Source organism: Thermobia domestica, chromosome 13 (genome assembly GCF_964235325.1).
Source record: "Thermobia domestica chromosome 13, izTheDome1.hap1.1, whole genome shotgun sequence".
In the NCBI taxonomy this organism is placed as follows: Eukaryota; Metazoa; Arthropoda; class Insecta; order Zygentoma; family Lepismatidae; genus Thermobia; species Thermobia domestica.
This window is the reverse complement of record NC_137466.1, coordinates 126609843-126627251: the sequence shown is the minus strand read 5'-3', so window position 1 is coordinate 126627251 and position 17409 is coordinate 126609843. Positions and strand designations below refer to the sequence as shown.

At 34.7% G+C, this 17409-nt stretch overlaps 1 protein-coding gene across 5 annotated transcripts in view; it reads left to right on the top strand.

The window, feature by feature from the left end:
- Positions 1 to 17409, top strand: part of LOC145668491 (agrin-like) — a 1085796-nt gene that overhangs the window by 815233 nt on the left and 253154 nt on the right. The window lies entirely within an intron of this gene.

The window sequence follows — 17409 nt, the reverse complement described above, 5'->3', positions numbered from 1 at the left end:
CATTTGTAGTTTTTTATTAAGCGAACATGATTCTTAAGAGGATACTAAAGTGTGGTGGAAATATAATACTATAGGAAATATAATACTTTTTCACTTGGTGTAAATGCCAAATATATGCATTAAAACTTTGCTCATAGTAAGGAAATTAAAAGCTGATACCAATTCTCAATGTCAGTTATTAAATATTTATAATATTCTTCAAAGGCAGTGTGCTCACTTAAGATAACACCATAGGTCTACCTATCTGCTACACAGGATTTTGAGGCGACTGTGATAGCTTTATTAACTCCTTGTTCGCTGATCACTGAAGAATAATACAGTTATTAATATGAATATCTCATTTAGCTTGCATTCATCATGTTAGCTGGGAAGTTACTGCATAGGAACATCACCATGGATCTATTCCTATTTGTATATTCCTTCATTAATTCACTTAGCTTTGTAATATTATTGTATTTACACACCGCTCAACACCGTCTCTATGTTGAATCGATAACACCAGGCCTGTGTTGACCGAAAAACTTAACTGTTGGTGTTGAAATGAGACTCTAAGTTGGTAATCATCCTGGGACTATGGCCTCTGTTAAAATTGAGTTGTCTTAACACCATCATGTTTTGTTGTGTAGGAGGAATGCATACAGCTAGTATGAATTAAGAGCTTCGATTAAACATTATAGTGCATAAGTACTTTTCATTACATATCTCGATAAATATGGAAGGTATTTGTTGACCATGTTAAACAGAAAAATTGTTAATCCTTATTAGTTGTATCCATTCATGCTACATCTTAATTACGAGTGACTAAACGATTAGTTTATATCGTATGGCACCTAAAAAACTTATCTGATTTTGAGCAAACTTAGCATTAAGGCAGACCTTGATCTATTTGGTAACTATATGAAATAATTTACTGGGAACACGTTTGATTTTTGAGTTACGAACTCTCAATTTTGGGATATCAATTTAGTCACTAGTGCTGCCCACGAGACGAGGAAAGAAAACAGAACGATTAGTTTCCTGTAATTTTCGACTCCAATGAGATAAAAACCGAGAAAAATATCAACAAAACATTTTAGGTAAAATATTGTAGACGTTCAGGATGAATTTTAGTTAGAAATATCAGCCCCTGCTAAAAATATTTGAGTGTTTTTTAATCTCTTCTTATAGACCTAATTTGGCCAGTCATTATATCAATATTAAGTCAGATTAGAATCAACAATATTGACCAAATTAAAGTTATAAAAAGAGTTGAAAAGCTCCCATATATGAATGATCTTTTAGCTTCTGTTGGGTTATGTGTATGCTATCAGCTATAATAAGTCTCCAAACACAGCAATAATGCGATAATCACACATGGAATTTGACTTCAAACGCGACAATAATAGTTCAAAGGTAACAAATTTACTGCCTGATCTATAATCCTCTGAAAAATAAAAAACAACATTAAGACTTGGTTAACACAACCAGAAAGCAAATTGGTCAAATTTGTGTGGGAATGTTAAGCTAAATTTTCAAACAAAACAAAACACCTGCTTATGTTATATTTTCTAATTAAAGATCACAAGACTATTAACACACAGAAGGTACCGGTTTCCGTTAGGAGATGGATATGAAAAAGGATGACTGGTTAAATTGTGTCGCCTTTTCTTAAATTTGAGTTAAGCTTAGCTAATCTTCGACTAGCTAGCCTAAAGTTCGACTTTTAAGCTATTCCAATTTCAGCTTTATGAGTAAAGTCTCTAAGTTACAAGCATTTTTATCTCAAGAGAAAATTAACCAGTCTAAAGCTGCACGCATATTTAAAGTAAATTTCTATATTACAGTAATGTCCCTTATGATTGCAAATACTATCTCGATCTTTATTGTTTTGCTTACACTGATTGTTCGCTTATGATGTTACTTCGTGACAGCGCTACTTTCTACACTTGGCACCAATAAAAATTGTTAAATAAAAACATTACAAGGAAAAATATTGAAGACCAGATATAAAAAATTTAATTTCCATTTCATAGTTTGATTGTATTTTAGCTCTAATTTGCTTTAAAATTAATCAGATACAATCCAGGATTTGCTTCACGCTGATTCGGATGAAATATTTCTTATGCATTCATTGTCATTGATTTTCATTTCGTCTATAGGAGATGGAATGTTAATTATAGCTATCTTGTTGAAATCAATTTGAATTGGTTCTTGGGACAGCTTCCCATCTCCACAAGCTATGGCGAGGCTTTTTCGTGGTCGACATCCTACACTATCATTGTAAAACCGAAGGCATAAATAGAAAAGCAAATATGCAGACAAGGTATTTTTACTAGAGATAGTTTGATCAAAATGAAATTTGCGTCAACATTCAAGACCAGTGCCTACACTCACGCTTAGATATTCATCTTTTATGACTTTAAGGTATGTTGGAGTGCAAATTATTGCCTGCAAATGTGTTTATCTCATATAGGGAAAACCAATTATTCAGATTTGTTTACTTTTGGAAAGAGTCAGCGTGCATTTATGCTAAGAATAACAAAACACATGCTGTTTCGCCAATATCGGAAGTGTTTCATAAACAAATTACAACATATCATATATTATCCTTTGTGATTTTTTTAACAGAGGAATCAAATGAAAGAAAAAACAATTCTTGTTCTTCAAAAATCAAAAACATTTTTAAAAGAATCAATACAAGGCAAGAACAGGACATGTTTAACTGTTTAAATTTTCTGAAGCTTTCAAGTTACATGGTATCACGGATTTACTCGACCAGAAAATGAAACTTCGGGAGTTCTTATTCTATTAAAGAATGTATATTATAGAAATATGCCTTGAAATGTAAACATATTTTAATACCACCTTTAAACAAAACAGATTAAAAGTTATAATAATAAAACCCCGTGACACGAAAACTCAAAGGACTTTAAGCGACAAACTGAAATCGGGAATATTTGGACATCACTTCGTAGATCAAATTGGTATCATTTTAAAAAATCTTGACAGAAGTCTTCTACCTCTTTCATTCAGGTAGATCTCCAATTATCCTCATGTCTCCTGTTAAATGCCGTATTTGCCAATGCTATAATGATTTTTTTAGATCTACCACAGCACCAAAACCAGAAATAGATTGTTTAGAACTATATTTGACATTACTTGAGTTCAGTAATCTCACGGGAGCAGGTAAGTCAATGCAGATAATGTAATGGTTTTAATCATCCTATACAAGTATTATCTCAACCTATTCAAGTATATTCAAGTATTATTGAATCTATTATGTATATAAATACATTCAAATCAATTTCATTATAGTCATTTATCAACACTAAAATAATTGCACCTTGATGAATCTCATTTTATAATTTCGAGAACTTTCCTTTTTATCTTTTCGTATTTCCTTTTTTACTTTATTCATATGATTATCATTTAGACAGAAAGCCTTTAGATCTGTAAGTCACTTTCAACTCAAATTGAATTAACTGAAACTTTGTAATAGCGGAAAATAACTCTACCATCAGTCTCAGTCAATATCGCAGGTGGGAAAGTTAACAGAACTTCTATGCAATTGATTTAGTCAGAGGGTAAATTAGAAATCTAATAGCCATTTCTGAGACTTCCATTTCTAATCTTCAATTTTTTTCTTTGATTCAAACAGATTTTCATCACTATTTCTTTCTTGGGGAGGGTAATAACACTGTAAGCTCACCGAACAAAAAATATTACATACCCTCTCTAGAACTGACATGGTCTCTTTTTCTTATAATAAACCGTGCTTTATTGGTAACAAACAACTAACTCTATGGCCTATGGCTTGGGGGTGAATGCTGCGTTTACAAAAGCTCTCCGTAGATTCTGCTCTTAGCCAACTGTATCAATTTTGTACTTTGTATTCTTATTTCTGCGAGATCCATCTTAATATTGTCCTCCCATCTGCGCTTAGGTCTTCCTGATACTCTTCCTGAATTTCTGATTGAATTTCACATTAATTTTAAAAGCGTTTCTACTTTCTTTCACTCTGGCTACATGACCTACCCACCTGAGCCTTCTATACTTGATTACCCTAACAATGTTTGGTAAACGGTATATAATTCCTCTTTATGGGGTTTTCTCCACTTCCTATTTTCGTTCCTCTTGATTCCCAATATTAACCATAGTATTTTATTCTCAAATACTTTCAGTCTGCATTCTTAGCTTAGAGTAGGAAACCATGTTTTTCAATCATATATCACAACAGCATGAATACCATTTTGTATATTTTAAGCTTCAAATGAGTTGACAGAATTCGCGAAGACAAAATATTTCGAACCGAAACACAGTATGAATTCCCTGCTTTCAGCCAACATTTGATTTTCTTTTGTGGATATGATTTTGATCTGTTAATATTGATCGTAAGTATTTGAAAGTATCCACAGTGCCAAAAATATTACTTGATATTTTGACTATCTATAGTTTGCAGTATCACAATCTCGACGAATTTCAATGTATATAGTTCTTTTGCTGAATGTACTTCTAAACCCATGTCCCTGCAAGCGTTTAATATGATGACTTGATTTCTTTCTATTATTCTCCTATCATTCTCTATCAGATTTCCATCAGCATACGCCATAACGTGGTGATTACCATTGAGCTATAGGTCCTAGTTGCTATCTTTGATTTTCCTTATAACGTACTCCATGATAACTTTGAATAATAAAGGCGATAATTCTTCTCCTTGTTGCAGACCATTTTTGACGTAAAAGATCGTGAACAGAAATTTTTCATCTAGGACTTTTCTTTGGGATTTATAGCAACACATGTACATGTAATCTAACTCTTTCGGTATTCCAGTTTCTTTAAGGATGTCATACAATGTTTCCCTCCTAACCAAGTCCGTAGGCTTTTCTAAAATCAATAAATAATTGATGTGCCGAGGAATTGTATTCCCATTTCTTTTCAAGTATTTGTCGAATGGTAAATACGAGGGAAAACCCAAAAAGGACTTTTGTTCTAAAAAATAATTTATTACATTTTTTACAAAATTCTTTCAGTCTCCTTCAAAGTGCTCTCCATTAAGTGCGATTCATTTCTCCCATCTTCTCTCCCACTGTTTGAAGCACCTCTGGAACACTGGAACTTTTATATCGTCCAATGCACTCTGCGAAGTTCTTTTTATAGCCTCTACACCATCGAAACATTTTCCTTTTAGATTTTGTTTAATTCTCGGAAAATGTCATCATGTTGCTCAAAAAGTTTGGATCACTTTCAATCTGATTTTTCAAGTTCGGCTCAAATTTCGACGAATGATTTGACCCTGTGTGAGCAGGCGAGAAACAAACTTAACGGCAACATGTCTCATTTGCAAAACCTCATGTTGGCACGAGCTCCAACTCACTCCTGAGTGTTTTGAAATATCATCGATCATGAAACGACGATCCTCGCTGATTTTGGGCAAGATTTGTTCGATGTTTTCGTCGTTTCGAAATGATGAAGGGCACCCAGAATGAGCATGATCTTCAACATTCATCTCACCACACTTAAAGCGCCCAAACCACTCAAAAAATTGTGTGCTGTCCATAGCATTCTTCTTGAAAGCCTGTTCAAGCATTTGTTAAGTTTTCGTTTCCGATTTTCCAAGTAGGAAGCAAACTCACTCCTTGTTCCTTTGAATCTGCCATAATGATTTCGCAGGCAGCAAACGAGAGCAGTTGAGAAAAATAATAATACAATCAAACGTTAACCTCCTACGCAGACGCCGCTTGGCCAACTGATCTGGGAAGGTCTCTACTAGACTCACCTAGCAGGAGAACTCTCTACTACGTCTAGGAACGGCAGCGCTCTTTCAATCCGGTTTCTTTTGCCCCCCCCCCCCTCGTATCTGATCTATAGTGACCGATTTCGCCCAAATTCGTACTGGTAATATCCAATAATTTCATCTACATATGATGTCAATTTTGCTAATAGAATTTTTGAGAGGATTTTATATGATGTTGACAGAAAAAAGATGCATTGATAATTACGAGTATTACAATCAGTTTTGTCATCTTTCTTGTAAATTGGAACAATAACTGATTTTTTTCATTTTTGTGGCAATTCCTCCTTGTTCGAGATAAGGAGAACGAATTTGTTTATCTTGTTCCACATTTTTTCTCTTCAGCTAAAATTAACTCAGCTGGAATTTCGTTTGCACGCGGAAGTTTGTGTTTCTTTAATTTCTTTACAGCAGTTTCTGTTTGGTTTGGCTCTGGAATATACCATAGTGTAGCGTGCATTTAACTTTCTCCGTGAACATTAGTTTTCGCTGTATGCTAATTAAATTGTCGAAAAAATGTTTCCATGTATTCAAAATGCTATCTATATTGGTGAAAATCTTTCCGTTGTCTTTTTTGTTATATAAGCGCGAGATTGACAGCCTTTCTTAAATTCGTTGATGCACTTATACATTTCTTCAATGTTATCCAATTATTATCTTCAAGTTACATTAATTTTAGCCATCAAAAAATTACAATCCTTTGTTCTAAAAGCTTTGAAAGTATCACATTTGATGTCAAAGAAATTTTGTTTAGTTATATCGTTTGGATTTTGTAGCCAGCGCATTTTTGCCTGTTTTCTCTTCTTTGCTAGTTCAGTCCGTTCCTCGTCTAACCATACCGTAGATTGGTTTTATTATTTTCGCGTGCCCCAATTTTTCCTTTTGCTGAAATTTTAATGCTGACTCTAATTTCAAGCCAAGTGTCCTCAATATAAGTGCAATCCGAATCTTCTAGAACTGAGAATCTATTCGATACTTCAATCTCGTGTTCCCGTCTCTCGCCTACCGCTCCTCTAATTTCTTTAAAGTAAACTTGTCCGTTTCCAGATATAATATTTCTTTTATCTAGCGATAATATCTCTCTTATTATTGCTGTTATTAGATAGTGGACAGTGTCACAGCTACCTCCTCTAAACAGCCAAACATCAGAAATGCTAGACTTTCTTCTTCTATCTACTAAAAGGTAATAAATTTGATTATTTTTTTATTTATTGAGGTTCAGGCATATTTATCGACATTGCGATGTGAGAATTTTGTACTCTTCAGGATAAGGTTTTTGGATATTGCAAGATTTGAATGAGTTTAACGCCTTTGTCATTACTTCCCTTGTGCAGATTTTCATTCTCTATAATAGTTCGAAAATACCCCCTCGTCCTATCTTTGCATTGAAATTCCTTAATAAAATTTTCATACGGCATCGCGGAAGTTTGTGACTGCTTAGTAAACCCGTTTACCTTTACCCGTTCAACTTCTTAGTAAAAATTGTCTTTTATATAGCCATCTCTATCTTTTGTTAGAACATTTACATTTAAAACTATAATATCGCACCGACAACCCTTAAAAATAATAAAGGATAGTCTGTCGTTAACATACTCAACCAGTTTAATACATGATATTATTCGATTGTGGATGAAAAACAGTGTTCCATGTTGGTGATTTTATTTCCTTCCCCGTAAAAGAACGTAAACATGAGTTCCTACTGGGTCAATCTTACATTTCTCTAACTCACTTGTTACGGATTTTATCGTTTCTTCTCTATAAATGCTTCTTTTATTCCGTTCTAAATCCAATTTCCGTTTTTTGCTAAGGTTATTCATGACCAAGCTATTAGTCCTGGTCCGAGGCTCTGTGATTGTTTCTCAACAAGTGCTTTTATAGAATGGGATTGTTATCCACGTGCCAAACCTCCAAGCTGGAGGACCATCCGTTGTCGTCTCTCCGCTACTACTTATTCAATATGTATTCTCAGCTAACCTTCTCGACTCGCAACTTGAGGGCGCGCCATCCTGTAATGACAGGAACCCACGTTTTACTGGTAATACGTGACTTAATGATGCATCATAGCTTATGCGTCACAATTACAGTTAAACGGGCTCAGTATGTCAGTTAGTTGTAAGCTTGTCAAGATATCGAAGCAAAGATGTAACACAATGACAAATATAGGCCATGGTTTTGGCAATGTCCATAGGGGCCAAAGTACCTAAAGGTGTCCGCTTTGTTGGTGTATCAACGTGAACTGTTCAACATGTCTATAGAACGTGTGGTCTACGCGAAATAGCGTCAGAACTGTAGCCTCTAAAATATTCCTGCACTTTAAAAAACTACAGCAATGGATGATCATAATTCGAGCATTTTATTACAAACTACTTTCGATCATTGTTTAACATGCCCAAAGAGTTTCTGAAGTGTTCTATCAGCAAGCAAAATATGTCTAGAATGAATTCTCTAACAGTGTCTAATAAGAGCTGTCGCAAGAGTCTTAAAATGTACCTGAGCTTATGATGTGCCCAATGGTTGTAAGGGTAAGAAACAACATTCAGTGTTAATATACTTTACTCCTATTATTTTTACATTTACAAGTCACTTCTGCATATATACTCATTTGACACAGCAGTAGTTCAGGTACATTTGAATACTGTTAGAGAACAATGATATTTAAATGGTATGTTCGACACGGTCCTCCACTGTTGAGTGCATGCGAGCATTCAATGCTTTTGGTTGTACAAAACGTGTTAGCAAGGAAGAATGATTAGGTCTTCACAATGATTCTTACTTTTACAGACATTTTATTTTAAATATTTTGACAGAACATGATGAAATAACAGCACTAAAATGTGAACGATCATATTTGGTTACTATTCTGCTCCAGTGACAAAAGATAAGAGTTTTTATTTAGGACTGTTACTAAGTGCAGAACTACGATTACTATCACTTGATCATTGACAATCCATGATCGCACAATACCCGATTTCTCTTTGGCAAAATCAATTTCGTTAAGTTTCGACACCACCTTGGTGATGGTATTATAAGCGATTGGCTTCCTGTTCCGGTGCAGCTGATTGAATTCCGTAGCTGTCATTCTGTAGCTATTATCACCTGCCAAGGAAATCGCTTCCGTCTTCTCTTGTTTCAAAGCGGCTTCTGTTTAATTCATTTATTATATTCAAAATAGAAAGAAAAATCCATTTTAATTTTACTCTTTACTTTATCCTCAATATTGTGAACAAATTTCTGTAAATCATAGCATTAGACTCCCACTTCCACATAGTCTAACACCCGATGTTCCACACTATAACTGACATATTAGCTCTCAGCAGTTTTTTATTTCTCTTCTACATACTGTAAACTGGAATAGTTCAAGCAACATGCTGTGAATGGTACAGTACAAGATGTCTAATGCTGATTGACAAGTTACTACAAAGTACATGGTGCTGAATACATCAATTTATCGAAGGAAATGTTTGTAATATTATATCATGGGAGTGCAATTATATTTATAATAACGCTCAATGATATGTTTCAACGAAAGGTCGATCACATTGTCGTGTGACCTTGGTAACAGTGCACCTGTTATTTTTTGTCGACATTTAGGTTCAGATTTGTTGTGGTGTGATGAGTTTGTAATGCAATTGGCGTGTTCTGTGACGTGTTGAAAACTGCAGTGGCACATGTATACAACAGAATACGGTAGCATGTAAAAATCTTGAATTGCAATGAAAACATGATAAGGATACAACAAAAGTGCAGAAAGATTTCTCAAGGTCCCATGTTTTCTGATATGCCTTCCCAACACGATAACATTCCTGATGTGTTTACACCAACACGATGACAGCTGTGGAAACTGCATAAAATAAACTTGGAACAGCTGAAAGTGCTGCTGATACTCCAAGATTTGAACGGCCAGGAAAATTCGTTCTTTGCAAAAATGAATAGGCAGTTGGTCACGCAAACTTTTGTAAGTCGACAAGATAAGCAGAAAGGTAATTGCAAATAATCCGGCAGAATGCACAGAGAATGTTATATCACTTTTGCAATTAAACTTGAATTGTGTGCGTGAGTAAAGTAACTTCTGTGCACTCTGTATTTCCCGAAAATAAATTGAAGTAAACTGATACTTACTCGTATTTTACATTGTTATATACATAGTATTAGTTTTTAAATCTTCCCAGCTGAATAGTAAGAATAATTACACATGGACCTCAAGCAAAATTATTCAATACTGGATTTTGACTTATTGCACTTCTGGCTTCTTTCTTCAGGATACTTAAATTTTCAATTTGCGTATTTTGTTGTCTTTAAAGAAGCAAATATGGACCTTAGAGATATAGATATTAGTTCTTTGCGTATTTTGTTGTATTTTTTCTTAGCTGTCTTGTATTCTTACATATTGTTGTTTCTACAGATATATCATAATATATGTTTTTTATTACTACTATAGATATGTCATGTGTATTAAAACTGGGAACAATTAATGCTACTTCTTCAGTCGTCATGCTTGTAGAACTTCTTTCTAAATACACGCTACTTCACACAATGTTTTATTTATAAATATTTAACAAATGGAAAATTATGAAAAGTTATCGAATTAGCACAAAATTTTCTATTGTACTTTTCTAGACAGAGAAGAGTTTGCAAAGCTATCACAGAGAATGTTATATCACTTTTGCAATTAAACTTGAATTGTGTACTACTGAAGTGGAAAACAGCTACTGTTTTGTTTATTCTATATCACCTTTCATTCACGTCAAGAATTATCGCTCATGCTGGATTTTTCGGTTAACTCACATTATCTTTTTTCGCATCATTGAAAAAGAAAATGTTCTTTTATAGAATATGTTCTTATGACTATCAGATGAAGAAAGTGGAAACTTATGGAAACTGACAGGAAATATTAACCATAATTCAGAAAAAATGAGAAATATTGGTATTATGCAATGTTGGAAATAGGTTTCATAGAAATGGTTTATGAAAGGGGGATTTTTCTCCAAGAATGGAAATAAAGAATTAAAAGAGAATCAGGGAGAAAATCTAGAAGAGGTATTCTTCTAGCTATCTCAACTACAAATAAACCTTTCACATACACTAAATCAAATCTGCCAAAATAACAGTGAAGGAACCTTCTCCAGAACAATTTCTTCAGTCCCTTAGGTTCTCGTTTTGAAGACTGAATGGCTAAGTCTCATCAACCTTTTATTAACAACGGAAGTTCGGGAGAAACCACTCGCCTACAGAGTAACTAAACACGCCATTCGCAAAACCAATTCATATTGATTACAATAAGCTAATAAAATTCCTGTACGGTTGAGAACTGTTCGAGAGATTCTATTTCGAAGTTTATATGAAAAAATAAGTATATGCGCATTTAAATGCATTAAGTACATTATTAGCAACGAATATTAACTTACAAACTGAAATCTACCGGACGTGACAGAAAAAGCTGTTTTGCAATAACTAACGGGTTTGTTAGTTAAAATTAGTCATTGTACTGTCCACAATAGTGATAAGTTAGAGATGAAAATTGATCCTTGTTGTTCTTCTGTTCTATGAAGAAATGACACAGGCAAAAGACTTCCTTGAACCATTAATATTTTATATGTGCAATTGTGTTGCATCCATCAAGGGAACAGTTCGCATGACCAAAGCGAAAAGCAAATTCGACAGGTGATTCAAAAGGTATATAATTTGTTCCTTAACCTGACTTATGGAATGCAAACTGAAGCAATTCAATGTATCGCGGTGATCAGAACTAATTCATTAGCATGAACATAAACTTTATATCATTGTTTCGTTAGTACATAATAACGTTCGGGTGAAGAAATTTCATACTATGAACAAATCTCTTGCCATAATCTTTGATTGGTCGGAATCCAAACACATCAAATGGTTGTACAAATCGTGTGCAGTTCTTTGGTATATTCTCAACCTTACGTCTTTGCCATCCGTCATCCAACTTGCAATGGAAAATTTGTCTGTGAATAGCCCCCAGTGATCAAGCAGTAGCAAGTTCAAACCATCAGGCTGCTTAATAACGGTAGGCCTCCAGGAGGCGCAATCGAACAGTTAACGTTGAATATCTCGAAAAGTTCTCAGACATACAGGAATTTTATTAGTTTGTTATAATCAGTATGAATTGGTCTTTCAAATGGCATTCTTAGTTTCTCTGCAGGCAAGTGCTTTCTCGCAAACTTCCCTTGTAAGCTATCCTCTAAAATGAAGTAAAAACAGTACAAAAATACAGTATTTGATAATACAAAATTTTGCTACGTTTGCTATGAAAGATTGTCACCGGTGCGCATGGCAGAACACTTACTGAGGGGTTTGGAAAATACATTTTTGAAAAAATTGGTGCATACACAGACGAGTAAAAAGATTAATTTAGAAACTTATACAAAGCGAAGTTTCAAAACGGCTGCACATTTTCCATACATCACACACTGATAATAAAGTCAAGAAAATTATAGAACACTAGGTGTCTTAGGAACCTGCTGAACAGACAACATACAAGTACAGATACTACGAAGAAAAATTTTTTACCAATTAACACGTTAACAAAAAAGATATAATTATATCCTAGGTCTACCTCAATTCTACACACATTCGTGTGTGTACAATTGTTTGATATTTGAATAGAATTTCACCAAACGGTATTGCTATTCATCACTAGCTATGGAAACAAAGAATGTTCGTATAAATAAATAGGTGTTAAAGAGAAAATATGGAGTCGTGTGATGTGTCTCTAAAATGTAGGTGCAGAAATAAGAATACAGGAAAATGTAAGTCTACACGGAAGAGAACATTTATTTCATACTAGCTGATATGCTCGTTCTTTGCATGGGTGTATGGAAATTTTTGAGTCTTTTCCCCTTAATATATGCACATAAATGAAAATGTAACAATAAAACCCCATAAGTTATTCTTTGACATAACTTTTGAACCCCCCAACCCCTTAGGATATACTCTTACTCAAAGTTACATCTTGAGATGGGTACTAAGAATAACTATATTCAAAAATTCATTTCAAACTATTGAACTGTTACAAACTTTAGACAACATTGATTTTCATGTGAAGAAAGGAATTATAGAAAGTGCTGTTCTTTCCTCTTCAAACGGGAACTTTCAGAAACGGAGTGAGATATCTCCCTTTATTTTAATGAGAATTGTACATACAGAGTTTCATCTTCCTAACTTGATGGTCTAATGTACTGCCTGTACCCACCCTGTACCCACCTACGATACGTTCTTTAATAAAAGTAGTTTGATAAAAACATAGCTCAATGTAGGTATTAACTATGTTCAAAATTTCATTTCAATGTTCAGCTGTTTCCCTGTGATGCAATCACAAATAACAGCAACATTGCTTTCAATGTGAAGAAAGAAGTTATAGAAAATCCCCTCTTCCATGTCCCCCGTAAAATGGGAATTTTAATAACGCTGGGATACATATTCACTTATTTTTAAGGGCCGCGGTGGTTCAGTGGTAGAGCGTTCAGCTCTGGTGCTTGGGGTCCCGGGTTCGATCACAGCTGATAATAGTTTACAAGGTCCAAGTAAACTTTATGGTGGACAAACACCGTGTACGTTGGTTTCCTCGGAATATTCCTGTTTCCTCCCACTTTCTTCATTCCACCATTTCATTCATTTCTCATCCTTACCGTCTCCTTTAGCCTAGTCGGCATAGCCGTGGGACGTAAAACTAACGGATTTTATTTCATTTCATTTCACATATTTTTAATGCGTAGTTTATATACCAAGTTTCATCGTTTTAACTTAACGGATTCGTGACGAATTATATTTTTACAAAAAATTTTGGATCCTCTCTACCTCCCTTAGGATAGCCTTTGAATCAAAGTAATATAATTTTAAAAATCCCAACTCAATATAGGTTTTAACTGTGTTCAAAATTTCATTTGAAACTGATCAATCGTTTGTACCGGATTCTGACTAAATTACGAGTATGAACATTTTGCTTTCTGAACTTCATATTTTATTAACCTTGGTTGTTGCTTGGCCTGACTCAAAACTAATATTAGACAGAAATTGCAGCTTAGTTCTCAGTACGGTTTGAAAATTACATTTGTTTATGTAGGTGCTCACCATGACATCAGAATGGATCATTATTATCTCTAGTAAACTCCCTAGGCCATTTTAGTTTCTCTTACCACCTCACAAATAGCATAACGTGTCCATCAGACATTCTTTAGATGCCTCACATGGCCCATAAGTATCCCGTGACATTCAGAGTCGCAGTAGAAATTACAAAAGTAATGTGAATATCCTTGGGATTTCCTTTGGATTTGAATGAGGTATCACGGGAAAACATTTGATGTTCAAAAGTTATCCAGTGATTATCCTGCAAGGAGTGCATAAAAGTCTCACAGGATTTCTGCACAATATCTGTTTCTGTGACATGTGCTGTTATTTAGATTTCCACGTGATGTCCATTACACATCCGCTGACAGAAACAGGATCTGCTGTGTTGACATCCCGATATCCTGGGACTGTGTTCCAGGAGTATCTTTGAGTAGTTATGTAATGCTAAAATTTTTCGTAAGTTTACGCTCGATCGTTTTCAAATATATACAAAAATGTTAGGTGGGTATACTCCCCATTGCATTCCTGTCTTTAAAATATATTTATTTCACGGTGTAAGATAATGTAGTTAATAGTATGCTTCGGGCGCCCTTTCTCCCACATATCATGAAGTATTTATTATCGAGATTCTGAATGAACTCCTGAGTCAGTTTGTAACGAGGGTAGAATGAAAATCAAGCGTCCATCTCCCATATCTAGTAATAATCCAAACTGAATTAGTTCGTAGAATCTAATACGAAGTTTTGACTCTGTAGCCATGAACTTTCCGGTTCTTTAACACATAGCGTTAGGCTATTTTTTGAACTTACAAAACAATACTAAATAATTTCGAACCAACAAAGATCCTTCATAATGTTTTTACCATTTGTATGTACTGTATATATATTTCTGGAAGCAATTGTTGGTTCTTTACAAAATACTTTATTAGTCTGCATTAGCCAATCCTCTTTCTTTCTGTTCTGTTTACAAAAAATCAAATTGTTTACATTTTCACTGTAATTCTTCTGACAAAACATTTACTATATGCTATAAACTACTGCAATACTGAATCATGTTATAAATTCAAGGTACTTAACCATAAACAAGAATAAATTTAAAGGTAGAAAAGTTTGGAGAAGTATCTGTGGTTAAAAGGATTTGCTGCAGCTGTCACTAACAATGTACTGTTTTAGAAGCTCGACCAGACAGGAATAATCAATAGATTGTGAGTTTAAACTCGAGCCAGATGGTTTTACCTTTCTTTTGTCTAGTTACACGGCGTCATGATCCTTTTTTTATGATCCTTTTTTTAAGTATCTATTTTTTCCTGTTTAATCTCGTCTCATTTTCAAAGTTCAACTGTATGTAGCATTTAGCATTGAGAACTCAAAGATATTTTCTTCTTTATGACTTTCATGGACAAATGCATTGCCAGAGGCTTTTCTGTTGGTTTCAAATGAAACATATCTGCAGAATATGTGTCTCTGCGTAAATGAGCTTTCAAAAGTCATTATGCTTGATAAGTTTCCTTTCTTAATAAGTCCTTAGTGAAGTAGTAGATTTTTCAACAATGTGTACAATTGAAAGAGGACGTGGTTTAATTTTAGGAACTTAACAATACCCTTATATGGAAAACTATTTGCAGGAATTATATGACAATTGTCACTCCCAGTATTGTCTGAAACTATTCCTTCCTCTGCGTCAGAGAGAGAGAGAGAGAGCGATGTCAATTGCTTGGTCTTCTATTCTTCTTTGGCCTCCATTCTTAATTTATTCCAGAAGTTGAACATCATTATTTTAATTCGACTTCATATAAAAATACAAAATTGAAGTAAAATGATATTTTAAAATGAGTAAATATAGTGGGCTATAAACAAAGTATACATTCTTACGATGCCATTTTACAGTTTCTAGAAAATGTAGAGATAAAACCAAAAGTTCATAGAGGCGCTAGACGATATATTCTTTCATGTTGCTTGTGGCTAGCCCAATTTTTCATATTCTGTTTTTACTGTAACCAGAGTCGGATTTAGATTTTTGGGGGCCTATGCTATTGAAGATAATGGGGTCCTTTAAGCATCAAGATGAATGTGCGCACCCTATATACAGAAATGACGAAACTAGTGATATTTTCGTAGAAAGCAGCTCAACAGAAGGGGCCCCATTACTTACATCATATGAAACTACGCAAAACACGAAACCCTGTTGTTATTATGTAGATTTTATTTTATTTATTATTTTTTTTATATTTTGGAAATGTACATCCAGTTGTTTTCTTTAAGGAGCGCCCAAGAGAGTGGGACACTAAGCTATAGCTTGTTTAGCTCATACGTAAATCCGGCACTGACTGTAACAATATAGAATATGATACCTAACAATCAGGATGTTCAGAATATAAGGGAATCGCATCAAATGACCAAAGTTGTGAGAAAAAGATACGTAAAAGTTTTTACGGTACTGTTAAGTACGTGGAAAGGTTAACATTATAAGAGTTATTTACACTACCTAGAGATGAAAAAAAAAATAGCTTGATCTTGCAAATGAAATATGTCCAAAATGACCTAAAGTAAACTTGATTTCGATGCGCATTGAACGCGTCAATTGAATTTAGAGGAACTATACGTTAGGAAGCAGGAATTATACTTCTGGACATTTGGCATCTATTGTCTGTATGTGTGAGGAATAAGGCCCCTCGGTAACCACGCTGCCTGTAAAAATAGGAAAGGAAGAAAGAAAGTAACCTGAGATCTTTCTGTTTGGCACCATCTCAGCATTTGCCTGGTGTGAATCAAGAAAACCCAAGAGGAACCTCACTAAGAGATAACTGGCCTGAAAAGGTCTCTACTCCCTCAATATCGAGTGTTCTCACCGAGAATCTAACCCGGGACCGCTCACACTAAAGGCGAAAGTTTTAGCGACTACGCTACATGACACCACAGAAAAAATACATATATAAAGCGTAATCGAGAGAAGGATTTAGAAGAAAAAGCAATCGGAACCATAACAGTGAATGACACCAAGTAGCCTGTATGAAAGATGTCGCATTGCGTTCATTTCCCTTGCGGTTCTCGTAGCCAATGTCCAATACAAATTATACTGGTGCATAGAAAGGAGCGTATCCATCTGTTCGGTAAATAGTGGCTTATAACATATCATGCTCAATACGTGAACCAAATTTGCGGCCATTTTCTGAAAAGTGACCAGCATTTTACTATGCAAAATCCCAGCTATTAAAACGAGAGAAAGAACAGTGAACAAATGAGATGAAGCATTTTCGCTTTGGACAAGTGTTTGCATATTCCCTACCCCATTCAACGTACATGATTTGCTTTCTTTCAATCCGCACTGGAACCAGGGGCGGACTGGCCCACCATGCTACCCTGCAAATGCAGAGTGGGCCTCCCAAACAGGTGGGCCCCCTCCACCAATTTTAAAAAGATGTGCTCAATTAAACCTACCAGCATCAAAAATATGGCAGGGTAACTCCCGCAAACTTGTGTTTTTCATTAAAAAAAAAAGACGTAAAGTTAAACTTTCATTAACAAGCCTTATTCTTCTTCATGTTTATC